The sequence below is a fragment of the Garra rufa genome, chromosome 13, assembly GCF_049309525.1.
Source record: "Garra rufa chromosome 13, GarRuf1.0, whole genome shotgun sequence".
Taxonomy (NCBI): Eukaryota; Metazoa; Chordata; class Actinopteri; order Cypriniformes; family Cyprinidae; genus Garra; species Garra rufa.
The window spans coordinates 21,226,878-21,254,862 of record NC_133373.1 but is presented as its reverse complement, the minus strand read 5'-3'; the positions used below and the strand labels follow the sequence as shown (position 1 = coordinate 21,254,862).

The following is a 27,985-nucleotide window of genomic DNA, read 5'->3' as shown; positions in this document are numbered from 1 at the left end:
TTGTCGCCTTGCCACGGCCAAACCGTTCGAGATATCAAAAATCTCCTCGCAATTTAGCGTCCCCAATGTCTTGAGATCATGCTGACCGAGTTTGGTGACAATCCTATGGAAACCCTGGGAGGAGTACGTTAAATTCCAGAGCATGCGCTTTTTAAACAGCCCTAAATATCTCACTTCCTGTTGCGTTCAGCCCATGACATAGAGTACAAAAGTTGTTTGGCTCAGTGAGATCTATATGTGTACCGAGTTTCATATCAATACGTGCAAGTATGTGTGCGCAGTACATCAAGTTTTCAAACTGTGTTCCAGGGGGCGCTGTAGAGGCCCTGAACCACGCCCGGGTCCCAGCCTCAGTGGCGTCCTGATGGTCGCAGATTCCGACGTGTGTGCAAATTTTCAAGAGTTTTTGAGTATGTTAAGGCCCCCAAAAGTGCCCAGAAGGTTTAAAAAAAAAAAATAAAAAAAAAAAATAAGAACCCTTAGAAGAACAATAGGGCCTTCGCCCTTTTGGGCTCGGGCCCTAATTAAAGCTGCAAGCAGCGATGAACGGGCCCTCGCACACGGGCTCACCGCCGACCGGTGGCTTTAGGAACACAGCAAACGGTGGGCAGTATGCTTTTAATACAGTAAATGTAGGAAAAATAGATCAAAGTCACTTAAATGTGCCAAACTTCCTGCTGCCAGCTGGTGGCGCTATGCCTATAACTGATTGTTGGCATGTAGATGTGTTCAGGCCAGCACTTTGATCAAACATATGAAGTTTGGTGCAGATTGACCTTGGTATGTGTGAGTTAGTGCAAGATATGATATATCCTGCTGCCAATAGGTGGCGCTATAATAATATCTGTATATTGGCCTTTAGATGTCTTCAGGCCAGGACTTTTACCAAACATGTGAAGTTTGAGGCAGATCGGACATTTTATGGCTGAGTTATAACAACTTTTATGTCCATGGCGAAACATCAAACTTTGTCAGGCCGCCATGGACACGCCCTTTAACGAAAACTCAAGATCTTCACAATTTAACATCTCTAAGGCCTCGAGATCAGACTGACCAAATATAATGTTGATATCATTAAATCTCTAGGAGGAGTTTGGTACAAGTCATTTCCTATTGCCAACAGGTGGCGCTGTGATTATAATAGAATATAGGCCTTCAGATTGGTTCAGGCCAGGACTCTTATCGAACATGTGAAGTTTGAGGCAAATCGGACATTTTATGGCTGAGTTATAACAAGTTTTATATCCATGGCGAGACCACGAAATTTGCCATGTCGCCACGGACACACCCTTCAACGAAAACTCAAGATCTTCGCAATTTAACATCATTAAGGCCTTTATATTAGACTGACAGATTTTGGTGTTGATCTGATTAAATCTTTTGGAGGAGTTTGTTGCAGAGTACAGCATGACACTTCCTGGTGCCAGCAGGTGGCGCTATGAGTAAAACTGAATATGGGCATGTAGATGTCATCAGGTCAGGAGTGTTATCACACATGTGAAGTTTGGGGCAGATCGGGCATTTTATGCCTGAGTTATAGCAACTTCCTTTTTCATGGCGAAGCATCGAAATTTGCCAGGCCGCCACGGACACGCCCTCCGATGAAAACTCTAGATCTTCGCAATTTAACGTCACAAAGGGCTTTAGATTAGACTCACCAAATTTGCCGTTGATCCGAATAAATCTCTAGGAGGAGTTCGTTCAAGTATGACGCCTGAAAATGGCAAAAATTACACAAATTTTGCTAAGAAAATTAAAAATAACCGACTTCCTGTTGGGTGTCAAATTTTGCTCCCAGAGGCTTTTTTGTAGGTATTGGTGAGCTAGATGTGTGTACCGATTTTCGTGCATGTACGTGAATCACAACTGAAAGCGCACACCGCGGAACGTGTAAAGGTGGCGCTATCGAGCCATTTTGCCACACCCACTTCTGCAACCCATATCAGACGTAAATTTTCGCCAGGTCTGATGTGTGTGCGAAGTTTCATGAGTTTTCGGGTATGTCTAAGCCCTCAAAAATGCGATTCATTTTGGAGAAGAATAATAATAATAATTAAAGCTGCAAGCAGCGATGAACGGGCCCTCGCACATGGGCTCACCGCCGACCGGTGGCTTTAGGAACACAGCAAATGGTGGGTAGTATGCTTTTAATACAGTAAAAATAGGAAAAATATGTCAAAGTCACTTAAATGTGCCAAATTTCCTGCTGCCAGCTGGTGGCGCTATGCCTATAACTGATTATTGGCATGTAGATGTGTTCAGGCCACCACTTTCATCAAACATATGAAGTTTGGTGCAGATTGACCTTGGTATGTTTGAGTTAGTGAAAGATATGATATATCCTGCTGCCAACAGGTGGCGCTATGATAATATCTGAATATTGGCCTTTAGGTGTCTTCAGGCCAGGACTCTTACCAAACCTGTGAAGTTTGAGGCAGATCGGACATTTTATGGCTGAGTTATAACAACTTCTATGTCCATGGCGAAACATCAAACTTTGTCAGGCCGCCACGGACACGCCCTTTAACGAAAACTCAAGATCTTTACAATTTAACATCTCTAAGGCCTCTAGATCAGACTGACCAAATATAATGTTGATATCATTAAATCTCTAGGAGGAGTTTGATACAAGTCATTTCCTGTTGCCAACAGGTGGCGCTGTGATTATAATAGAATATTGGCCTTCAGATGTATTCAGGCCAGGACTCTTATCGGATATGTGAAGTTTGAGGCAAATCAGACATTTTATGGCTGAGTTATAACAAGTTTTATATCCATGGCGAGACCTCGAAATTTGTCAGGCCGCCACGGACACGCCCTTTACCGAAAACTCAAGATCTTCACAATTTAACATCACTAAGGCCTTTATATTAGACTGACCGATTTTGGTGTTGATCTGCATAAATCTCTTGGAGGAGTTGGTTGTAGAGTACAGCATGACACTTCCTGTTGCCTGCAGGTGGCGCTATGACTATAACTGAATATAGGCATGTAGATGTCATCAGGTCAGGAGTGTTATAACACATGTGAAGTTTGGGACAGATCGGACATTTTATGCCTAAGTTATAGCAACTTCCTTTTTCATGGCGAAACATCGAAATTTGCGAGGCCGCCACGGACACGCCCTCCGATGAAAACTCTAGATCTTCGCAATTTAACGTCACAAAGGGCTTTAGATTGGACTCACCAAATTCGGCATTGATCCGAATCAATCTCTAGGAGGAGTTCGTTCAAGTACGAAGCCTGAAAATGGCAAAAATGACACAAATTTTGCTGAGAAAATTAAAAATAACCGACTTCCTGTTGGGTGTAAAATTTTGCTCCAAGAGGCTTTTTTGTAGGTATTGGTGTGTTACATGTGTGTACCTATTTTCGTGCATGTACGTGAATCACAGCTGAAAGCGCACACCGCTGAACGTGTAAAGGTGGCGCTGTCGAGCCATTTTGCCACACCCACTTCTGAACCCTATATCAGACGTAAATTTTCGCCAGGTTTGATGTGTGTGCAAAGTTTCGTGACTTTTCGGGCATGTTTAGGCCCTCTAAAATGCGATTCATTTTGGAGAAGAATAATAATAATAATAATAATAATAATAAACGGAGCAGATCCAATAGGGTCCTCACACCATCGGTGCTCGGGCCCTAATTAAAGCTGCAAGCAGCGATGAACGGGCCCTCGCACCCGGGCTCACCGCCGACCGGTGGCTTTAGGAAAACAGCAAATGGTGGGTAGTATGCTTTTAATACAGTAAAAATAGGAGAAAAATGTCAAAGTCACTTAAATGTGCCAAACTTCCTGCTGCCAGCTGGTGGCGCTATGCATATAACTGATTATTGGCATGTAGATGTGTTCAGGCCACCACTTTCATCAAACATATGAAGTTTGGTGCAGATTGACCTTGGTATGTTTGAGTTAGTGAAAGATATGATATATCCTGCTGCCAACAGGTGGCGCTATGATAATATCTGAATATTGGCCATTAGGTGTCTTCAGGCCAGGACTCTTACCAAACCTGTGAAGTTTGAGGCAGATCGGACATTTTATGGCTGAGTTATAACAACTTCTATGTCCATGGCGAAACATCAAACTTTGTCAGGCCGCCACAGACACGCCCTTTAACGAAAACTCAAGATCTTCGCAATTTAACATCTTTAAGGCCTCTAGATCAGAATGACCAAATAAAATGTTAATATCATTAAATCTCTAAGAGGAGTCTGATACAAGTCATTTCCTGTTGCCAACAGGTGGCGCTGTGATTATAATAGAATGTTGGCCTTGAGATGTGTTCAGGCCAGGACTCTTATCGAATATGTGAAGTTTGAGGCAAATCGGACATTTTATGGCTGAGTTATAACAAGTTTTATATCCATGGCGAGACCTCGAAATTTGTCAGGCCGCCACGGACACGCCCTTTACCGAAAACTCAAGATCTTTACAATTTAACATCGCTAAGGCCTTTTTATTAGACTGACCGATTTTGGAGTTGATCTGTATAAATCTCTAGGAGGAGTTGGTTGTAGAGTACAGCATGACACTTCCTGTTGCCTGCAGGTGGCGCTATGACTATAACTGAATATGGGCATGTAGATGTCTTCAGGTCAGGAGTGTTATCACACATGTGAAGTTTGGGACAGATCGGACATTTTATGCCTAAGTTATAGCAACTTCCTTTTTCATGGCGAAACATCGAAATTTGCGAGGCCGCCACGGACACGCCCTCCGATGAAAACTCTAGATCTTCACAATTTAACGTCACAAAGGGCTTTAGATTAGACTCACCAAATTTGGTGTTGATCGGAATAAATCTCTAGGAGGAGTTCGTTCAAGTATGTCACCTGAAAATGGCAAAAATGACACAAATTTTGCTGAGAAAATTAATAATAACCAACTTCCTGTTGAGTTTCGGATTTTATCTCAAGAGGCTTTTTTGTAGGTATTGGTGTGTTACATGTGTGTACCAATTTTTGTGCATGTACGATAATCACAGCTGAATGCGCACACCGCGGAACGTGTAAAGGTGGCGCTATTGAGCCATTTTGCCACACCCACTTCTGCAACCCATATCAAACGTCCATTTTCGCCAGGTCTGATGTGTGTGCAAAGTTTCGTTAGTTTTCGGGTAAGTTTAGGCCCTTAAAAATGCGATTCATTCCGGATAAGAATAATAATAATAATAATAAACGGAGCAGATTCAATAGGGTCCTCACACCATCGGTGCTCGGGCCCTAATTAAAGCTGCAAGCAGCGATGGTAGGGCCCTCGCACTCGGGCTCACCGCCGATCGGTGGCGAATGGTGGGCACCATGCTATTAACACAGAAAATGTAGGAGGAATATGTCAAAGTCATTGATATGTGCCAATCTTCCTTCTGCCAGCTGGTGGCGCTATGCCTATAACTGAATATTGGCATGCAGATATGTTCAGGCCAGTGCTTTTATCAAACATATGAAGTTTGGTGAAGCTTGAACATGGCATGCTTGAGTGTAAGTCATGACATATCCTGCTGCCAACAGGTGGCGCTATTACAAAATATTGGCTTTTAGATGTCTTCAGGCCAGGACTATTGGCAAACATGTCAAGTTTGGTGCAAATTGTACATTGCATGCTTAAGTTAGTGTAAAACAAGTAATTTGCTGTTGCCAGCTGGTGGCGCTATGACTATAACTAAATATTGGCATGTAAATGTATTCAGGCCAAGACTCTTATCAAACATATTAAGTTTGGGGCTGATTGGACATTGCATGCCTGAGTTACAGTAACTTCCTGTTTCATTGCATTAAGAGTATGCTTTAGCACTTAGCTAAATGTTGCTAACATGTTTCTAGCATGTTGCTACCCTATTTAACACTTGTTGATATTTTTAAAATGTTGCTGGGCATCCACATTGGTATTAAACATGTGACTTTCTGTTGCCAGCAGGTGGCACTATGACTATAACTGAATATAGGCATGGGCTTGTGTTCAGACCAGGACTCTTATCAACCATATTAAGCTTGGGTCAGATTGGACATTGTATGCATGAGTTACACTTATTTTTCTTTGTATTAATATCATGCTTTAGCTCTTAGCTAAGTGTTGCTAGCATGTTTTAACATGATTCTAGCATGATGCTAGCCTATTTAAAACTTGCTAACGCTTTTTAATATGTTGCTAGGAGTCCGTAATACCATTAAATGTCACTTCCTGTTGTCAGCAGGTGGCGCTGTGATTATAACTGAATATGGGCATGTATATATCTTCAGGCCAGGAGTCTTATCAAACATGTGAAGTTTGGGGCTGATTGGACATTGCATGCCTGAGTTACAGTAACTTCCTGTTTTATGTCTTTAACAACATGCTTTAGCACTAAGTAAGTGCTGCTAGCATGTTTGGGTACGTTTTAAACTAGTTTAGCACTCAATGGCTTTTTTAGTGTGTTGCCAATAGTGTGTCACAGTGTTAAACATGTCACTTCCTGTTGACAGTAGGTGGCGCTATGACTATAACTGAATATTGGCATGTAGATATCTTCAGGTCAGGACTGTTATCAAACATGTGAAGTTTGGGGCTGATTGGACATTGCATGCCTGAGTTAGAGTAACTTCCTGTTTCATTGCATTAAGAGTATGCTTTAGCACTTAGCTAAATGTTGCTAACATTTTATAGCATGTTTCTAGCATGTTGCTACCCTGTTTAACAGTTGTTGAATTTTTTTAAAATGTTGCTAGGCATCCACAACAGTATTAAACATGTGGCTTCCTGTTACCAGCTGGTGGCGCTATGACTATAACTGAATACGGGCATTGGCGTGTGTTTAGGCCAGGATTCTAATCAAATATGTTAAGTTTGGGGCTGATTGGACATTGTATGCCTGAGTTAGAGTAACTTCCTGTTTCATTGTATTATTAGCATGCTTTAACATATTAGCTAAGTGTTGCTAGCATGCTTTATTATTTTTGTAGCATGTTGAATATTAAGTTTGGGTCAGATTCAACATTATATACATGAGTTACAGCAATTTCCTTTTGTATTTGTATTAATAGCATGCTTTAGCTCTTAGCTAAGTGTTGCTAGCATGTTTTAGCATGTTTGTAGCATGTTGCTAGCCTATTTAAGACTTGTTAACGCTTTTCAATATGTTTCTAGGAGTCCGTAACAGTGTTAAACATGTCATTTCCTGTTGTCAGCAGGTGGCGCTATGACTATAACTGAATATGGGCACTGATGTGTGTTCAGGACCGGACTGTCATCAAACATGTGAAGTTTGAGGCAGATCGGACATCGTATGCCTGAGTTATAGCAACTTCCTTTTTCATGGCGAAACATCAAAGTTTGTCCGGCCGCCACGGACACGCCCTTCGACGAAAACTCTAAAGCTTCGCAATTTAACATCGCAAAGGCCTTATGATGACACTCAGCAAATTTGAAGATGATCGGATAAAAACTGTAGGAGGAGTTCGTTAAAGTATGAGGCCTGAAAATGGCAAAAATTGCACAAAAATCATACAGGAAATTCAATATAACGGACTTCCTGTTGGGTTTCGGATGTTGCACCAGGATACTTTTTTGTAGGTATTGGTGTGTTACATATGTGTACCGAGTTTCGTACATGTACATGAAACGTAGCTCGAGGGGCACTCCGTTGAAATTTTATAGGTGGCGCTATCGAGCCATTTTGCCACACCCACTTTTGAAAACCATATCAGATGTAAATTTTCGCCAGGTCTGATGCGTGTGCAAAGTTTCGTGAGATTTCGGGCATGTTTAGGCCCTCAAAAAGACTTTTCACTTTGGAGAAGAAGAAGAAGAAGAAGAAGAAGAAGAAGAAGAATTAAAGCTGCAAGCAGCGATGAACGGGCCCTCGCACACGGGCTCACCGCCGACCGGTGGCTTTAGGAACACAGCTAATGGTGGGCAGTATGCTTTTAATACAGTAAAAATAGGAGAAATATGTCAAAGTCACTTAAATGTGCCAAATTCCCTGCTGCCAGCTGGTGGCGCTATGCCTATAACTGATTATTGGCATGTAGATGTGTTCAGGCTGGCACTTTCATCAAACATATGAAGTTTGGTGCAGATTGACCTTGGTATGTTTGAGTTAGTGAAAGATATGATATATCCTGCTGCCAACAGGTGGCCCTATGATAATATCTGAATATTGGCCTTTAGGTGTCTTCAGGCCAGGACTCTTACCAAACCTGTGAAGTTTGAGGCAGATCGGACATTTTATGGCTTAGTTATAACAACTTCTATGTCCATGGCGAAACATCAAACTTTGCCACGCCGCCACAGACACGCCCTTTAACGAAAACTCAAGATCTTCGCAATTTAACATCTCTAAGACCTCTAGAGCAGACTGACCAAATATAATGTTGATATCGTTAAATCTCTAGGAGGAGTTTGATACAAGTCATTTCCTGTTGCCAACAGGTGGCGCTGTGATTATAATAGAATATTGGCCTTCAGATGTGTTCAGGCCAGGACTTTAATCGAACATGTGAAGTTTGAGGCAAATCGGACATTTTATGGCTGAGTTATAACAAGTTTTATATCCATGGCGAGACCTCAAAATGTGTCAGGCCGCCACGGACACGCCCTTCAACGAAAACTCAAGATCTTCGCAATTTACCATCACTAAAGCCTTTTTATTAGACTGACCGATTTTGGTGTTGATCTGTATAAATCTCTAGGAGGAGTTTGTTGTAGAGTACAGCATGACACTTCCTGTTGCCAGCAGGTGGCGCTATGACCATAACTGAATATGGGCATGTAGATGTCTTCAGGTCAGGAGTGTTATCACACATGTGAAGTTTGGGACAGATCGGACATTTTATGCCTGAGTTATAGCAACTTCCTTTTTCATGGCGAAACATCGAAATTTGCGAGGCCGCCACGGACACGCCCTCCGATGAAAACTCTAGATCTTCACAATTTAACGTCACAAAGGGCTTTAGATTAGACTCACCAAATTTGGTGTTAATCGGAATAAATTTCTAGGAGAAGTTCGTTCAAGTATGACACCTGAAAATTGCAAAAATGACACAAATTTTGCTGAGAAAATTAATAATAACCGACTTCCTGTTGGGTTTCGGATTTTATCTCAAGAGGCTTTTTTGTAGGTATTGGTGTGTTACATATGTGTACCGATTTTTGTGCATGTACGATGATCACAGCTGAATGCGCACACCGCGGAACGTGTAAAGGTGGCGCTATTGAGCCATTTTGCCACACCCACTTCTGCAACCCATATCAGACGTCCATTTTCGCCAGGTCTGATGTGTGTGCAAAGTTTTGTTAGTTTTCGGGTATGTTTAGGCCCTCAAAAATGCGATTCATTCCGGATAAGAAGAATAATAATAATTAAAGCTGCAAGCAGCGATGGTAGGGCCCTCGCACTCGGGCTCACCGCCGATCGGTGGCGAATGGTGGGCACTATGCTATTAACACAGTAAATGTAGGAGGAATATGTCAAAGTCATTGATATGTGCCAATCTTCCTGCTGCCAGCTGGTGGCGCTATGCCTATAACTGAATATTGGCATGCAGATGTGTTCAGGCCAGTGCTTTCAAGAAACATATGAAGTTTGGTGAAGCTTGAACATGGCATGCTTGAGTGTAAGTCATGACATATCCTGCTCCCAACAGGTTGCGCTATTAAGAAATATTGGCTTTTAGATGTCTTCAGGCCAGGACTATTGGCAAACATGTCAAGTTTGGTGCAAATTGTACATTGCATGCTTAAGTTAGTGTAAAACAAGTAATTTGCTGTTGCCAGCTGGTGGCGCTATGACTATAACTAAATACTGGCATGTAAATGTATTCAGGCCAGGACTCTTATCAAACATATTAAGTTTGGGGCTGATTGGACATTGCATGCCTGAGTTACAGTAAGTTCCTGTTTCATTGCATTAAGAGTATGCTTTAGCACTTAGCTAAATGTTGCTAACATGTTTCTAGCATGTTGCTACCCTATTTAACACTTGTTGATATTTTTAAAATGTTGCTTGGCATCCACAACAGTATTAAACATGTGACTTCCTGTTGCCAGCAGGTGGCACTATGACTATAACTGAATATGGGCATGGGCTTGTGTTCAGACCAGGACTCTTATCAAACATATTAAGCTTGGGTCAGATTGGACATTGTATGCATGAGTTACACTTATTTTTCTTTGTATTAATATCATGCTTTAGCTCTTAGCTAAGTGTTGCTAGCATGTTTTAACATGATTCTAGCATGATGCTAGCCTATTTAAAACTTGCTAAAGCTTTTTAATATGTTGCTAGGAGTCCGTAACACCATTATACATCACTTCCTGTTGTCAGCAGGTGGCGCTGTGACTATAACTGAATATGGGCATGTATATATCTTCAGGCCAGGAGTCTTATCAAACATGTGAAGTTTGGGGCTGATTGGACATTGCATGCCTGAGTTACAGTAACTTCCTGTTTTATATCTTTAACAACATGCTTTAGCACTAAGTAAGTGTTGCTAGCATGTTTGAGTATGTTTTAAACTAGTTTAGCACTCAATGGCTTTTTTAGTGTGTTGCTAATAGTGTGTCACAGTGTTAAACATGTCACTTCCTGTTGACAGTAGGTGGCGCTATGACTATAACTGAATATTGACATGTAGATATCTTCAGGTCAGGACTGTTATCAAACATGTGAAGTTTGGGGCTGATTGGACATTGCATGCCTGAGTTACAGTAACTTCCTGTTTCATTGCATTAAGAGTATGCTTTAGCACTTAGCTAAATGTTGCTAACATGTTATAGCATGTTTCTAGCATGTTGCTACCCTGTTTAACACTTGTTGATATTTTTAAAATTTTGGTAGGCATCCACAAGAGTATTGAACATGTGGCTTCCTGTTACCAGCTGGTGGCGCTATGACTATAACTGAATACGGGCATGGGCGTGTGTTCAGGCCAGGCCTCTTATCAAACATGTGAAGTTTGGGCTGATTGGACATTGTATGCCTGAGTTAGAGTAACTTCCTGTTTCATTGTATTATTAGCATGCTTTAGCATATTAGCTAAGTGTTGCTAGCATGCTTTACTATGTTTGTAGCATGTTGAATATTAAGTTTGGGTCAGATTTGACATTATATGCATGAGTTACAGCAATTTCCTTTTGTATTTGTATTATTAGCATGCTTTAGCATATTAGCTAAGTGTTGCTAGCATGTTTTAGCATGTTTCTAGCATGTTGCTAGCCTATTTAAGACTTGTTAAGGCTTTTCAATATGTTGCTAAGAGTCCGTAACAGTGTTAAACATGTCACTTCCTGTTGTCAGCAGGTGGCGCTATGACTATAACTGAATATGGGCACTGACGTGTGTTCAGGACCAGACTGTTATCAAACATGTGAAGTTTGAGGCAGATCGGACATTTTATGCCTGAGTTATAGCAACTTCCTTTTTCATGGCGAAACATCAAAGTTTGTCCGGCCGCCACGGACACGCCCTTTGACGAAAACTCTAAAGCTTCGCAATTTAACATCGCAAAGGCCTTATGAAGACACTCAGCAAATTTGAAGATGATCGGATAAAAACTGTAGGAGGAGTTCGTTAAAGTACGAGGCATGAAAATGGCAAAAACTGCACAAAAATCGTACAGGAAATTCAATATAACAGACTTCCTGTTGGGTTTCGGATGTTGCACCAGGAGACTTTTTTGTAGGTATTGGTGTGTTACATGTGTGTTCCGAGTTTCGTACATGTACGTGAAACGTAGCTCGAGGCGCACTCCGTTGAAATTTTATAGGTGGCGCTATCGAGCCATTTTGGCACACCCACTTCTGAAAACCATATCAGATGTAAATTTTCGCCAGGTCTGATGCGTGTGCAAAGTTTCGTGAGTTTTCGGGCATGTTTAGGCCCTCAAAAAGACTTTTCATTTTGGAGAAGAAGAAGAAGAATAATAAACGGAGCAATTCCAATAGGGTCCTCGCACTGCAGTGCTCGGGCCCTAATAATAATAATAATAAACGAAGCAGATCCAATAGGGTCCTCACACCATCGGTGCTCGGGCCCTAATAAACGGAGCAATTCCAATAGGGTCCTCGCACTGTAGTGCTCGGGCCCTAATTAAAGCTGCAAGCAGCGATGACCGGGCCCTCGCCGTCTGTGCAGTCGCCATCCCGATAGCATCAGGAAAACGGTGCCCAGTTGGCACATGCATTCACAGTAACCCTTTGGACTAACCCTAACTGTCTCTCCTCCTCTCTGACTCTTTTTCTTACCACCCATCCCCCATCCTTACACTCAGCCACTTACCACACAAACACACACATAGAGTGCAGAGCAGAGTGAGATCAGTTATTTGTATGAAAAAAGTTTCAAAGAGTTAGGATGCTGCACTTTAAATATATAATAAATCATTGAAAATTGAAAATGGAAAATGAAATTCTAAGCACACTATCAGCCTCAAAAACACAGGAAACAAATATTTGAATGTATTTTTTTATTTATTTGCCATGGCAACTGCATTTGATGCATCAGGGACGCCTTTACAGACTCTCATCGGCCGTGTTTTTACATTATTCTGATGAAGTTTGAAGAAAATCGAGTACAAATATATTGTTCGTTGTTAATTCGTGTTTGTTAGTTCATTACCCATTGTTAACAAAAGAGACCCTATTTTAAATAGTTACCATGTTTTATGGTCTACAAGCATTTTTAAATATTATTTTAATAATCTATAAGCATCTGTGAAATAATTATAAACAAATATATTAAAAATAAATACATATTAACTTAGTTGATTTTTTTGGCCTTTTTGTATTTGTTTCTCATTCTAAATAAGTGAACTGAGCAGTATAGTGTCATACTTATAAGATTTTTTGTTCTATCAGTGAGTGTGTATATATGTATTTAAATCATATAATTTTTCCTTAAAAACTAAAAAAAAGATTTTAATGCTCTTTAAGCACCTATACAAAATAATTACGTAAAAGTACATTGACAGTACAGTACATATCAACTGATTCTATGGATTATTGTCATTCCTATACACTGACAATGAGCTAAATAGCATTAGAGGTCAAACGATTCCTTATCTTATGAGGACCTCTAGTGTTCATCCCTGGTATTAGAGCTTTAATCTGACAAATTTATGTGACACTTTTAATGTTTTTGGGGCCTCTGAGCATGATAACATTTTGAAACTATACGTATTTACTAAGAATTTCTTGTTCTTTATATGTAAAAAGTTTTGATGAGTTAGAATAATGCAATTTAAAGATATATGAAAATAACTCTTCATCTTTTTTATTGTTACTTTCATAAATCACCACATCAACACCGTTCAAGATATCCCAAAGCCGTTCACAATATAGGGAACATTTTCCCTATATTCTGATGATGATGATAAGAACATGTAATTCATGATGATAACAAAATGTTATTATTGCTTGCTTTACGTCCACCACTTCTGCTTAAATGTCATCGTTACCTATCTGTTCAATTTGTGTGTGGATATTGCTTTGCAATTTGCTTTGCTTTAAAAATCAAGTTGAGTATTGTAATGGGGCGATATATATATATATAACTCATCTTAAAATGGTATAATTTTCAGATGTTTTGAACAGATAACAGCAAAGTTTGTTTTGTTGTCAAAGTTTATCTTGAAATTGTTAGTGTTTTTTTATTGAATCTAAAATTTAATTTATGAAAATAAATGTCTATCAATGAAGATAAATCGCTCATGCTAAAAAGTTGTATTTTTCTTAATCTTTTGCTTTGTGACTGAATGGGACAAGTTCATGGTACAGTTAAGTAAAAAATAAATAAAAAAACAACAACTGCAATATACAAAGACTGAAAGAGTTCGTGACCCTTTATATTTTCTCAAAGATCAGACTCTCAAAGTTCAGACATATTTATGTAGATTAAACTACAGCAATATGCAATGTGCATCTTCCTCAAAGATGGTCTTAAGCAAAACAGCATGTTCCACTGGTCTCTCTCCCTTTCACCCCTCCCCCATTCAGTCACTCTTAGTGTCAACACAGACAGTCAGCCCAGTGAAAGCAGGTTACTGATTACATTTTTTAATTTTCTTTAATTCATAGAAGCTTGAATAATTATGATATTACCATCACTTGCTCATAATGATTAGATCTCTGTGTGAAAAAAGTTTTAAAGAGTTTGGATGCTGCACTTTAAAGATATAAAAAAATTAGGGTTATGTTTTTTACTACATCTTTAAAAAAATCACCACATCAACACCGTTCAAGATATCCCAAATCCGCTCGCAATTTAACATCTTCAGAATCTTCTCTTCATGTTAAAAAAGTTTGGTGTGAAAAGCTTTTTGTTCTTAGAAGGAGTGTGAATTTGTTTACAGCCTGATTTTTCAAAAAATCCACATTCAAATCAAAATAGCCGGCTTCCTGTTGGTCTTAGCTAATGAGTTTAATTTAGAAAGTTGTCCAGATTGATGAGAATAATATATGTACAGAGTTTGGTGACTGTAGGAAAAACTAACCCCCCAACTTTTGTCAAAAGATGGCGCTATAGAGTGCCTGTTCCACGCCCATTTATGACCTTTTGCCAGTGTCTAACTATCATCAATATTGATGTGTGTGTTGAGTTTCATGAAATTCTAAGCATGTTATCTGCCTCGAAAAGACAGGAATCTAATTTTTAAGTTTGACACGTTGCCATGGCAACAGCATTTGATTTATCATCGTACCCTTTACATATTCTTATCGGCCGTGTTTTGACATTATTTTGATGAAGTTTAAAGAAAATCAAGTAAAATTAAGAGGCTAATTTCAACGAATTTTGAAAATGACACGCTTCCTGCTACCAGTTGGTGGCGCTATAACTTTGACTCATAATAGTCACATTTATGGAATCGGCATCATACAACGAACAATCTGGTGAAGTTTCATCAGAATCAGGCAATGTGTGCAACAGTTATTAGACACTTCCTGTTTCTCATTTCTCGCCATAACTTTGTCGCCTTGCCACGGCCAAACCGTTCGAGATATCAAAAATCCCCTCGCAATTTAGCGTCCCCAATGTCTTGAGATAATGCTGACCGAGTTTGGTGACAATCGTATGGAAATCCTGGGAGGAGTACGTTAAATTCCAGAGCATGCGCTTTTTACACAGCCCTAAATATCTCACTTCCTGTTGCGTTAAGAAAATGACATAGAGTACAAAAGTTGTTCAGCTCAATGAGTTCTATATGTGTACCGAGTTTCATATGTGTACGTTCAAGTATGTGTGCTATATGGCCCTAAAAATTCCAGGGGGCGCTGTAGAGTCCCCTTGCCACGCCCCGGTACCAGCCTCTGTGACGTCCTGATGGCCGCAGATTCCGACATGTGTGCAAATTTTCAAGAGTTTTTGAGCATGTTAAGACCCCCTTAAGTGCCCGGAAGGTTAACAAAAAAAAAAAAAAAAAAAAAAGAATCCTTAGGAAAACAAGAGGGCCTTCGCCCAATCTGGGCTCGGGCCCTAATAATAATAATAATAATAATAATAATAATAATAATAAACGGAGCAGATTCAATAGGGTCCTCACACCATCGGTGCTCGGGCCCTAATTAAAGCTGCAAGCAGCGATGAATGGGCCCTCGCACCCGGGCTCACCGCCGACCGGTGGCTTTAGGAAAACAGCAAACGGTGGGCAGTATGCTTTTAATACAGTAAATATAGGAGAAATATGTCATAAGTCATTTAAATGTGCCAAACTTGCCGCTGCCAGCTGGTAGCACTATGCCTATAACTGATTATTGGCATGTAGATGTGTTCAGGCCAGCACTATTATCAAACATATGAAGTTTGGTGCAGATTGGCCTTGGAATGTTTGAGTTAGTGAAAGATATGATATATCCTACTGCCAACAGGTGGCGCTATGATAATATCTGAATATTGGCCTTTAGGTGTCTTCAGGCCAGGACTCTTACCAAACCTGTGAAGTTTGAGGCAGATTGGACATTTTATGGCTGAGTCATAACAACTTCTATGTCCATGGCGAAACAACAAACTTTGTCAGGGCGCCACGGACACGCCCTTTAACGAAAACTTAAGATCTTCGCCATTTAACATCTCTAAGGCCTCTAGATCAGACTGACCAAATATAATGTTGATTTCATTAAATCTCTAGGAGGAGTTTGCTATGAACCTAACCCCCTGCAAGGACTTCAGATAATGCCAACTGTGAACCAATATGCTACATCTTCCCTATATTCTGATGATGATAAGAACATGTAATTCATGATGATAACAAAATGTTATTATTGCTTGCATTACTTCCACCATTTCTGCTTAAATGTCATCGTTACCTATCTGTACAATTTGTGTGTGGATATTGCTTCGCTGGTGACTCCTGTTATAAGACATCACTCTTAAGTGCTACATAACTAAGAATCAATTAGGAAAACGGTGTCCAGTTGGCACATGCATTCAGAGTAACCCTCTGCCAGTTTGGATTTAAAGTTTACAGAATTGAAAGGGTTAAACTTTAAAATCAACACCAGACACATACACACAATATATAAAATGTTGCCATCCAGTTTCATTTGTTAATATTAACTATATTAGTTAACATGAACAATAATTAAATAGCATTTATTAATTTTAATTAATATTAACCTAAAAAAAGTATTCATATATTGTTTAAAGGTAAATTAGTATCTTTTAACATTAGTTTATGTACTGTGAATTAACATGAACATGAACACAGTTCATGTGGGTGTACAGCAATACACAATAAAGTGCTCTATAAACTCTTCATTCTTTCAAAATTTCTTTAAAAATCAAGTTGAGTATTGTAATGGGGCGATATATACAGGTCCTTTAAAAAAATTAGCATATTGTGATAAAGTTCATTATTTTCTGTAATGTACTGATAAACATTAGACTTTCATATATTTTAGATTCATTACACACATTTGAAAGTAGTTCTAGACTTTTATTGTTTTAATATTGATGATTTTGGCATACCGCTCATGAAAACCCAAAATTCCTATCTCAAAAAAATAGCATATTTCATCCGACCAATAAAAGAAAAGTGTTTTTAATACAAAAAAAGTCAACCTTCAAATAATTATGTTCAGTTATGCACTCAATACTTGGTGGGGAATCCTTTTGCAGAAATGACTGCTTCAATGCGGCGTGGCATGGAGGCAATCAGCCTGTGGCACTGCTGAGGTGTTATGGAGGCCCAGGATGCTTCGATAGCGGCCTTAAGCTCATCCAGAGTGTTGGGTCTTGCGTCTCTCAACTTTCTCTTCACAATATCCCACAGATTCTCTATGGGGTTCAGGTCAGGAGAGTTGGCAGGCCAATTGAGCATAGTAATACCATGGTCAGTAAACCATTTACCAGTGGTTTTGGCACTGTGAGCAGGTGCCAGGTCGTGCTGAAAAATGAAATCTTCATCTCCATAAAGCTTTTCAGCAGATGGTGCTCCAAAATCTCCTGATAGCTAGCTGCATTGACCCTGCCCTTGATAAAACACAGTGGACCAACACCAGCAGCTGACATGGCACCCCAGACCATCACTGACTGTGGGTACTTGACACTGGACTTCAGGCATTTTGGCATTTCCCTCTCCCCAGTCTTCCTCCAGACTCTGGCACCTTGAGCAAAATTTGCTTTCATCCGAAAAAAGTACTTTTGACCACTGTGTTTTATCAAGGGCAGGGTCAATGCAGCTAGCTATCAGGAGATTTTGGAGCACTTAATGCTTCCATCTGCTGAAAAGCTTTATGGAGATGAAGATTTCATTTTTCAGCAATTTTTTTTGTTTGTTTTTTTGAAATGGTCATGTTCTTGTTCTTATCTTCCAGTGAGAGAAACACTAGAAGTCGTTTTCAGTGGATGTGCACTTTAACAGTCAGGAAAACACTCAAGGAAAAAAAGGGCAGATAGGACCGTAGTGATGAAAAGTGGTTGAGTCGTATTCGTTCTAGCTACTGTCACGGGTGAGAAATCACACAACAAGGTCGCTCAGTGAAATAGCCCCGGAGGGTGGATTTATTAAATACTTTAAAAGGTGAGGGAAGATATAAGGTGAGTGCTGTCTTCGTGGCTGGTGCTCCTGTGAAGTCCTCGTGCTCATGAAGGTGGGTGTCCAGGCGTGCTCAGTTGGGCTGTCCGTCACTCGCTGAGAGAGAAAAGGTTAGTACCAGCACTTTCAGCATGAGACAGTTGTCTGTCGAAATGAGAGCGGTGGGCTACAGCTGTGACCAATCAGCCCGTAATGAGGACTTGCAGGTGCCGTGCGTGTGTTGCCAGGGCGACGCTGATGAGCCCAGAGAGACTCGTCACCCCCCCCCCCCCCCCCAAGCGTCGTTCTGGCCCTAAGAACGAAAGGAGACAGTAGGGGTGAGATAAGGGGTGGGTGGGGAATGACCCCTGGCAGACCTGCAAAAGCTGTCCACATCCGTGAGAGTCCATCGGCGTTGGCGTTGGTGTTAGCGGCACCGGCCCGGTGTTGCACTTCGAAGTGGAAGTCCTGGAGCGCGAGGAACCAGCGGATCACCCTGGCGTTGGTATCTTTGGACCGGGCCATCCACTGTAGGGGGGCATGGTCGGTCACCAGGGCGAACTTACGGCCGAGGAGGTAATAGCTCCTGGACTGCCCACTTGATGGCCAGGGCCTCCTTCTTGACGGCAGCGTAGTTCTTCTCTGCCTTGGGCAGCTTCCTGCTAATGTATATTATGGGATGCTTCTCACCTTCCTGGATCTGCGACAGGACGGCTCCTAGTCCGGTATCGGAAGCATCTGTCTGCAGCAGGAAGGGGCAGCCGAAGTCGGGAGCGCGGAGCACAGGCGACGAGGTAAGTGCCGTCTTGAGCCATGCGAAGGCCTCCTCGGTGGCTGTCGTCCAACAGATCTTCTCAGGCTGCCCCTTCCTGGTCAGGTCTGTCAGGGGGGCGGCTAAAGAGAAGAAGTTGGGGATAAAACAGCGATAGTACCCCACCAACCCCAAAAAGGCTTGTACCTGGGACTTCGTCTGTGGCTTTGGAGCGGTGCGTATGGCCTCCACCTTCTTCTCCTGAGGTCGGATGAGGCCACGGCCGACCTCGAAGCCCTGGTACTTCGCCTGTGCTCCGCGCTCTCGACTTCGGCTGCCCCTTCCTGCTCCAGACGGATGCTTCCGATACCGGACTAGGAGCCGTCCTGTCGCAGTTCCAGGAAGGTGAGGAGCATCCCATAATATACATCGCCTCGGACAGCGCTAGGTGGCATTTGCGGGGGTTGGCAGTCAGTCCAGCCCGCCGGAGCTCCGAGAGCACCCTCCGCAGACGTTACAGATGTTCATCCCATGCCTCGTCGTCCAAGTAGGCAGCCACATAAGCTTGGTGGGGCCTCAGGATGATGTCCATCATGCGCTGGAATGCTGCAGGCGCTCCATGCAGGCCGAAGGGGAGGGTCCGGTACTGCAAGTGGCCACTAGGGGTAGAAAAGCAGTTTTTGGTTTAGCAGAAGAGGTAAGTGGTACCTGCCAGTATCCCTTGGTTAGGTCCAGGGTAGAGATGTACCGGGCCCTCCCCAGGTGGTCCAACAGCTCGTCAACCCGAGGCATGGGATAGCCGTCGAACTCGGAGACTTCGTTGAGGCGGCGGAAGTCATTGCAGAAGCGGAGGGTACCATCCGGCTTGGGTACCATCACAATGGGGCTGGACCATGGGCTGCGAGATGGTTCGATTACCCCCAACTTCAGAATTTCCTGGATTTCCTCCTCAATAGCCTGCCGACGACCTCACGGATGCCAAAGAGGACGTAGGGGATCATGAGGTCCCAATCCCGCTTGTCCTCCACCGCTACCCTTCGGAGCATCTGTTTGAGGGTTTGATTGAAGCGTTCCACGAGTCCGTCGGTCTGCGAGTGGTAGACGGTCGTCCTCAACTGTTACACCCGCAGCAGCCTGCAGAGGTCAGCCATTAGCCGGGACATGAACGGTGTTCCCTGGTCAGTCAGGATCTCGGCCGGGATTTCAACCCAGCTGGCCAACAGAAACAGCTCCTGGGCGATGGCTTTCGCTGTGGCTTTCCGCAGGGGGACTGCTTCTGGATACCGGGTGGCGTAATCCACGAGGACGTGTTCATGTCCTCGGGCAGACTTAGGCAACGGCCCTACAAGATCCATTCCGATCTGCTCGAAGGGCACCTCAATGATGGGTAAGGGAATCAGTGGGCTGGGGGGAGGAGTCTTGGGCGCCGTGCGTTGGCAGGTCGGGCAGGCATTGCAGAAGCCCTTCACGTCGGCGTCCAGGCCAGGCCAGTTAAAACGATCCCGGATCCGCTGGATGATATTTGCTGCCCCCAGGTGACCTGCCATCGGATGGGAGTGGGCTAGCTCAAGGATGGTTTCCGTCTTCGTCCTTGGAACGACTAAGAGCTCTTTCTCCTCCCCCCTTCGCTGGGCGACGCAGTATAGCAGACCACTTCGGACAATGAAGTGCGGGAGAGGATGGGGCCGTGGGAGGACGTCGTTACCGTCAATGGCTCTAACCTGGCCCCAACAATGTTTTAGACGATCGCTCTCCTGCTGCTCTTTGGCAAAAGAGCCCCCCTCGCTGGCCTGCTGGAACATATCATAAAAGAGGTTAGTATTTTGAGAGGGGGACTCACCATCTCTCCCGCTGTCCAAAGCTAGCAGCGCTGGCCGGCGGCGGGGTCTTCTTGGCCGCCTGCGACAGCGACGGTTCCCTTCTGGGCTGGTGGGCTGAGCGGCGGCGGCGAGCAGGCGGTCGAACCCCAGCCAATCTCTTCCAAGAAGTAGGGGGACTGGTAAGTTTTTCATCAATCCAGCCTCCACGGGCTGGGCGCCATGGGCGGCGGCGATATTCACGCGGCGAGCTGGAACTTGTTGGGTGTTCCCGTGCACACGTGATCGGTAGGTAACTCTTTTGGTCATGGTGAGGAGGACACAACTGGGCGTGGATGAGGGTGACCGCACTGCCCAAATCCAGAAGCACCCGCACGGGCTTGCCGTTCAGCATGACGTCCACCCGGGCCCATGATGGCACCCGGGCTTTAAACTCCCACTCGTCCACTCTGCACAGATGGGGGACAGACCGAGCCTGGCGAGAATTTCACGCTTCACTTCCGTGTAGTCTCCAGCGATTGCAGGGGAAGAGAGAAATAAGCCCGCTGAGCTTCACCGGTGAGGAGGGGTGCCAGCGCCGAATCCCAATCTTCCATCGGCCATCCCTCACGGTTGGCCGTATTTTCAAACATTTTTAAGAATGCTTCAACATCATCGTGAGCCGTCATCTTGGGTAAGAGCCGGGCAGCCCGCATTCGGGGGTCAGGTAGTGGAACTGGCTGGGCAGCTTGGGCACGGAGGGCAGCGAGTCCTTCTTCAGCTCTGCCCTGCCGAGTGGCCAGATGTTCCACAATTTGCTGCTGGCGGATGCTTACTTCTGTAAGTCGCTGCAGCAGTTTGTCCAGCTCCATGGGGAGAGAGGGCGCCGATCGGTGCTGAGGGGGTGAACAGAAAAAAAATAATTTTAATGCGGTGCAATGCAAACACTTGTGTGTGATTTCTCATGCAATTGCCCGCATTCTCCACCAGGTGTCACGGGTGAGAAATCACACAACAACCCAGCTAACAAATTTTTGTTCTGGGAACGTTTTGCTAACGTTATTTGGAATGTTCCAAAAACGTGGAAATGTCCAGTTTGTTTAACGTTACTAGAACGTGATTTAATGGTTAGCATAACGTTTCTACAACGTTCTTGCAACCTAAATTTCACTAAAAATGTAACGTTCTATTAACGTTTATTTGGGACATTCCAAAAACGTTAAAATGTCCAGTTTGCTTAACGTTACTAGAACGTTATTTTATGGTTAGCATAACGTTCCTACAACGTTCTTGCAACCTAAATTTCATTAAAAATATAACGTTCTATGAACGTTTATTTGGAACATTCCAAGAATGTTAAAATGTCCAGTTTGCTTAACATTACCAGAACATTATTTTATGGTTAGCATAACGTTCCTACAACATTCTAGCAACCTAAATTTAATTAAAATATAACATTCTATGAACGTTTATTTGGAACATTCCAAGAATGTTAAAATGTCCAGTTTGCTTAACGTTACTAGAACGTTATTTTATGGTCAGCATAACATTCCTACAACGTTCTTGCAACCTAAATTTCATTAAAATATAACATTATATGAACCTTTTTTTTAACATTCCAAGAACGTTAAAATGTCCATTTTGCTTAATGTTACTAAAACGTTATTTTATGGTTAGCATAACATTCCTACAACGTTCTTGCAACCTAAATTTCATTAAAAATATAACATTCTATGAACATTTATTTGAAACATTCCAGGAAAGTTAAAATGTCCAGTTTGCTTAACGTTACTAGAACGTTATTTTACTGTTAGCATAACATTCCTACATTACTTCAACCTACATTTTATTAAAAATACAAAGTTCTAAAAACAATTATTTGGAACTTCACAAAGTATAGTTTAATAAAATGTTATTTTAAGATTAGCAGTGTTGCAACATCATCTTTCAACATCATTATTAGAACACTCCAGATACAAGCACATTGCATGCATTTCATGTATTTAAATTATTAAAGATGCACACTTAAAAAAAAAACTCATTAACAGATTGAACAGATTAGTGAAAATTGCAGATCATGTAAAAAAAAAAATTACATTTAGTTTAATATTCATGACAAGGACAACTTCACAGGTAAATGTAAACTATCATATTAACATTTAATCAGTGAGAACTTCTGAATTGTGTGTGGGTTCTGAAAAACTAGTACTGCAGGAACTGTGGTCCATGGCCTGTCTCTTCACACTCTATCTGTAAAGTAAACAGATTGGCTGATGTTACAAAACTGTGTTATTACAAAATGCTTATGAAGTAATTAGTGTGGCTATGCAAAACAATTTATTAGGATCTGTGCTGCAAGTTCTACAAAAATTAAATCACTCAAAAGTCAAAACCAGTTTACAAAAAAAGTTATACAATAGGATGGTTCCTATTGTAAAAGAGTACACCCCAAAATGAAAATAAGGTAAATGCTGTAGATGCCAAACTCATTTGAGTTTATACTCATTTGACTTGGCATACACTACTTTTTAAAACAGCAGCATTAAGAAAAACATCTTCTGAAGCATCATGAAATTATATATATAAAAAAATAAGCATTCAAATAATACATTTTCATCACATCATTTTTAAAAACTATATTTAAGTCATCTTAAATCAGGGGTGGGGAATGCTGGAGGGCCACTCTCCTGCAGAGTTTAGCTCCAATCCTAATCAAACACACTTAAAAAAGCTAATCAAGGTCTTCAGAATTACTAGGGCTACAGTCAGGTGAGGTGTGTTTTTTTTCTCTTTAAGTTTGGAGATAAACTCTGCAGGAGTGTGGCCCTCCAGGATCAACGTTCCCCATCCCTAGCTTAAACTAATAATTTATTCATCTTGATTTGTATACACATGTACACGACTGAAATATAGTCATAATAGGGTAGTTAAGTCAAATGCAGTTTCCATTTTACACCAATCTTAAACAGGAAAAAACACTCAAAATATTAACTTTTAGAAGTTATTAATAAAGTTAACAAATAACAAATGTTGCCTTGTAACATGTAATTGGCTGATAAACTATCACATGACCTCAATCAGGGTAGCAAATTCAGAGATAAAACATTTGAAAATGAAAAAAAGAATTTTTTTTTTTTTTAATCTCCAGGGTCAAAAAGAAAAGAGGAAAAAAGGAAGGGGAAGTTATTCATAAGTTGTTAGCTTATCCTTTAAATTGTACCAGTATTCTGAAACAAGACATAACAGATAATATAAGTAGCTATAAAACTACAATACAAAGTTATTTACACAATTACAAATGAAAACACATTATAAATGGCATTTATTATAAATGACAAATAATTATCTAGCCAAAATGAATTTACTTAAAACAAGTGAAACATACATCTCTCATTGAGCACAAATACATATGTTTTAATATTTGCGATGTAACACTAGTTTGTTAAACTATTATTTATTATGTAGGCAAGGCTTTATAGTTCACTCATGTTCCAGTATTATTGTAAAACATTATCTTTCACATGCACAAAAATGTATTGGCAAATGCAGTGAGTCGGTGCTCACACGTACAGACATAGATTGTACAACTGTCCGTTAAAATGAAACAATGCCTGAAAGTATCAAGTATACCTAATAAGACCTTAATGATAATGTGTTATTTAAACAAAACATTTTGTGTAGAACCATTTATATTATTACTTGTGTCATGATTCTGGGGTGTGACTCACCCTTGACTCACGATGGGGAGCATACTTCAAGGTGTCTGCAATGAACTCTTCTAACACCTTAACTGGCACTTTTGGCAAGCCTCTAAAAAAGGACGTTTGGCATAATTTAAGAAACATGTAAGTAACAAGTATTTTCTTTTAAAAGTGACATTTCTTAATGAAGTCGTGGTTTAGTAAAAACTTCACAAATTTGGGGAAAAATTATGTGGACCTCAAAGAAAAATATCTATTTCATGACCCCCTTTCTATGAAGCCCCTATTTATAATACATTATAAGGGTATTTATGAGGCATTTATAATGAATGCATAACGCATTGTAAAAAAAAAAAACACCTTATAATATGTTATATCATCTCATGAATAATCAAAAACAATTGTAATACATTATAATATTTGAGTATTTGAGGTTATAACTTTTACGATTATGATTATTTATAACATACAATGGACATCATATTAAATCTACTTAATTTATAATGGACTATATCATATTACATTTATTTTTTACATTATATTACATTTTATTTTGATGGTCCCCTTAGTCTTATTAACTATAAGCTGAAACTTTCCAACTGCATGTCAACTAACAATTAGAGTATTAGTAGACTTAGGCTAAGGTTGGGCTATAGGTAGAAGGTTCACGTACTTCCAAAGTTACTTATAATATAATAGTTTACCTTTTGGAGAAACATTAAATACAGTGTTAGCATATATTTAGTATACTACTAATAATGATTACTGCTAGCGGACATGGAGTTGCAGAGTTACTTATCAAAAGCTGTCTAAAGGGTACCATCAAAATAATCAAACTGATAATACAAATGTGTCATTACACATTCATCTGATCTGATGCCTGATCTTAGGGTTTTTTGGGAAATATTATTATAATTACTTATAAGTGGTCTTTGTATGCTTTAAGTAAAGTGAAATGAGTAACATGGCAAGATATGAGACTTATAATACATTATAACTACAGTATGAGCAGGTAATCATACTCTTAAAAGCTATAACCACAAATAAGTAAAAATTATAATCTTATGAATACTCATGAGATGATATAACATTATAAGGTTTTTTAAAATGCATTATGCATTCATTATAATGCCTTAAGAATAACATTATAATTTGTTATAAATACGGGCTTTGTTGAAATACCGAAATATTTCTTAAAACAATAGGTGATGCTTGGTCTGAGTAATGTCTTTGTGTCAATTCTGTCAGTTAGAAATGTAATACTTACGAATGATCACGCCGCAATGTCCAGCTCTTCCCCCGTTCCTTCCTTTAATGCGGTACTGACACTGTTCCAACTGTTCGCAACACCATCCGGATGGCATCTCAGGTGTTTTGCCTCCAAGGAGGCTTAGGTGATAAACCTACAAAAATATAATATAATGTATATACAGTGGTGGCCAAATTATTAGAACACAAGTATTTTCAGCAGATAATTGATTTTAATTTGGTTTTAAGTCAGTAATTTCTATTTTTTGCTGTAGTGTGTCCGTTGGAAATATCAGTTTACATTAGTAATTGTAATAGTCCAGTGAGTCTGACAAAAGTCAGTGCTCCACACAAAGATCTGATCTCGTCATCATTGGGTCTGTCTGACTGACAAAAAGAAACAAAACAAACTGAGACAGACTAAATCCAGAACTGGATTCTGAAGAATCCTACCTGCAAAGCTACCTAGAAAACTAGACAAGTGCACCTAGGGCAAAAGCTGCTTTAAAATCAAAGGATAGTCACACCAAATGTTGATTAAATTTAGTTAATAGAAGTTCAGTGATAAAGAAGATCTATTTATGACATTATTTTTGACAGCATCCTCATTTTACAACATTTTCACACAAGTGTCTAAAACTTTTAACAGTACTGTAGCTTTGCAGATAGGTCTCTTGAAGCATCTTAAAGACGTTGCCACAGATCTTCTGGATTTAATCTGTCTCCGTTCGTTCTGTTTCTTCATGTCATTCCAGACAAACTGGATGATGATGAGATCAGATCTGTGTGGAGCAAACAAAAATCTCATTGGACTTTTACAATTAATGGCAAAATGAATGTTTGGAAATGTAAACTGATATTTCAAGCTGACACAGATAGAAATAACTGATTTAAAACCATCATTTGGTTTCATCTGGTTACAACTATTCTAGTAATGTTGGCCACCACTTTATAATGTATAGCAGTTATAACACAAGATTGTTGTACAATAACAGATGAGCGACAGCTTTAGTGATTATAAAGGAAGTGTTCTCACTGTCTAGGCTATAAGAATTTGAATAAATGCATTCATAGATTCGCTCTCAAAATTACAGTGATTGACATAACCATAACAATTAACAAAATTTAGACACACAAAAGAAATACATTTAAATGGAAAAAACGTTTACATATGTAATTTTAATCATCAAAGATGAGTTTCAAGTAATAGAATTGGTGACTGCAAGGAAACTAACATTTAGACAGAAGCAGGATTATTATGCTGCTGTCACTAAAACCTAAAGCACAGATAACTGACAAACTTTGGTTTTCAACAACTGTTTAGGTAAGACAAACCTGACTTAATTTACATGATTACACTATTAATGAGCCTTTTAATACAATTTTGAGTGTATTTGAAATTAAAATGGAATAACTGAACCACAAAAGAGATAACATGTTGGTTGCACGTTTTAAGGCCTGTGTCGTTCACTAAGACCTTTATTAAAAATTATTAGATTGAATAATTATGCCTATTTTTAGCATCATGCAAGTCCTGCTCCTAATTATATTAAGGCATGCATATATTTTCAAAATGAACTGAACTTACCGGTAACCGACCAAATTCCCGCAAAGGACCCTCTCAGGAAAGCAGTGTCCACAACCAGTTTAATGTTAGGATGACACTACTGGGCGGGAACATCAGAAATCAATTGGAACATACAAAATTATAATTTGCAAGATTAAAAATGTCTTAAAATTAATTAAAATATATTTTTACCTCAAAACAATCCCTCAGTATTACACCAATTTATTGTCAATACTATAGTAATTGTAGTGCATGGAGCCCATCAGACATGAAATAACTAGTTATATTCCTTAAATGACTTCTCCCCCATGATTAACACCTATGTGCTATGAGCCAGACCTCTGTTCACTATCCAGCTCATCCCCCCACCATCAAGATAAGACTCCTACAGGAATGCAGGGAAAGATAGACTTTCCTTATTCAGACATGCAGTCTCACATACAGTTATATAGAAATGTACACGTATCAATGTGTTACCTTTTCTTATATTGTTGTTTCTGTTATGTATGTCGGCCTCAAACATTAATCCGCAATAGGTGAATTATTGTGCATGCTAAGACTCACGTTTAGAATCACTCAGTCAACCGAGAAGATTCATAGATCATGTTTGGTGTCTATGAGCAGCATTTATTATTCCCTAAATGTTAATGTTTGTGGCATCTTAATAACTCCTTGCTTTATATGTATTATTGAACTTTTGAAAGTTTTGTGGCCAAACAACCAATCAGCTTCCACATGCGAAACAACATTTTGAGAGACAAAGACTTTCAATCTTCCCTCCAAAACTCAGATCAACCGGATTGGACAAGGTCCAACTGTGGGCGTGAACGACCTACAGGTTTATAAACCTTCCCTCATCTCTCTCTCACTCTCTTGCCTTCGGGACACAAAGACACGTCACCCGCACCTCCCCCCAGATCCATGGGGGGGGGGG

At 40.5% G+C, this 27,985-nt stretch overlaps 1 long non-coding RNA gene across 1 annotated transcript; it reads right to left on the bottom strand.

Moving 5' to 3' along the window:
- Nucleotides 1-22,624: 22,624 nt before the first annotated feature.
- LOC141348825 (uncharacterized) lies at nt 22,625-25,628 on the bottom strand. Its single transcript, XR_012357572.1, has 3 exons — nt 25,504-25,628; nt 24,264-24,345; nt 22,625-22,785 (listed from the first exon to the last, which is right to left on the bottom strand). It is a non-coding gene; the product is annotated as an uncharacterized lncRNA (long non-coding RNA).
- Nucleotides 25,629-27,985: the final 2,357 nt, after the last annotated feature.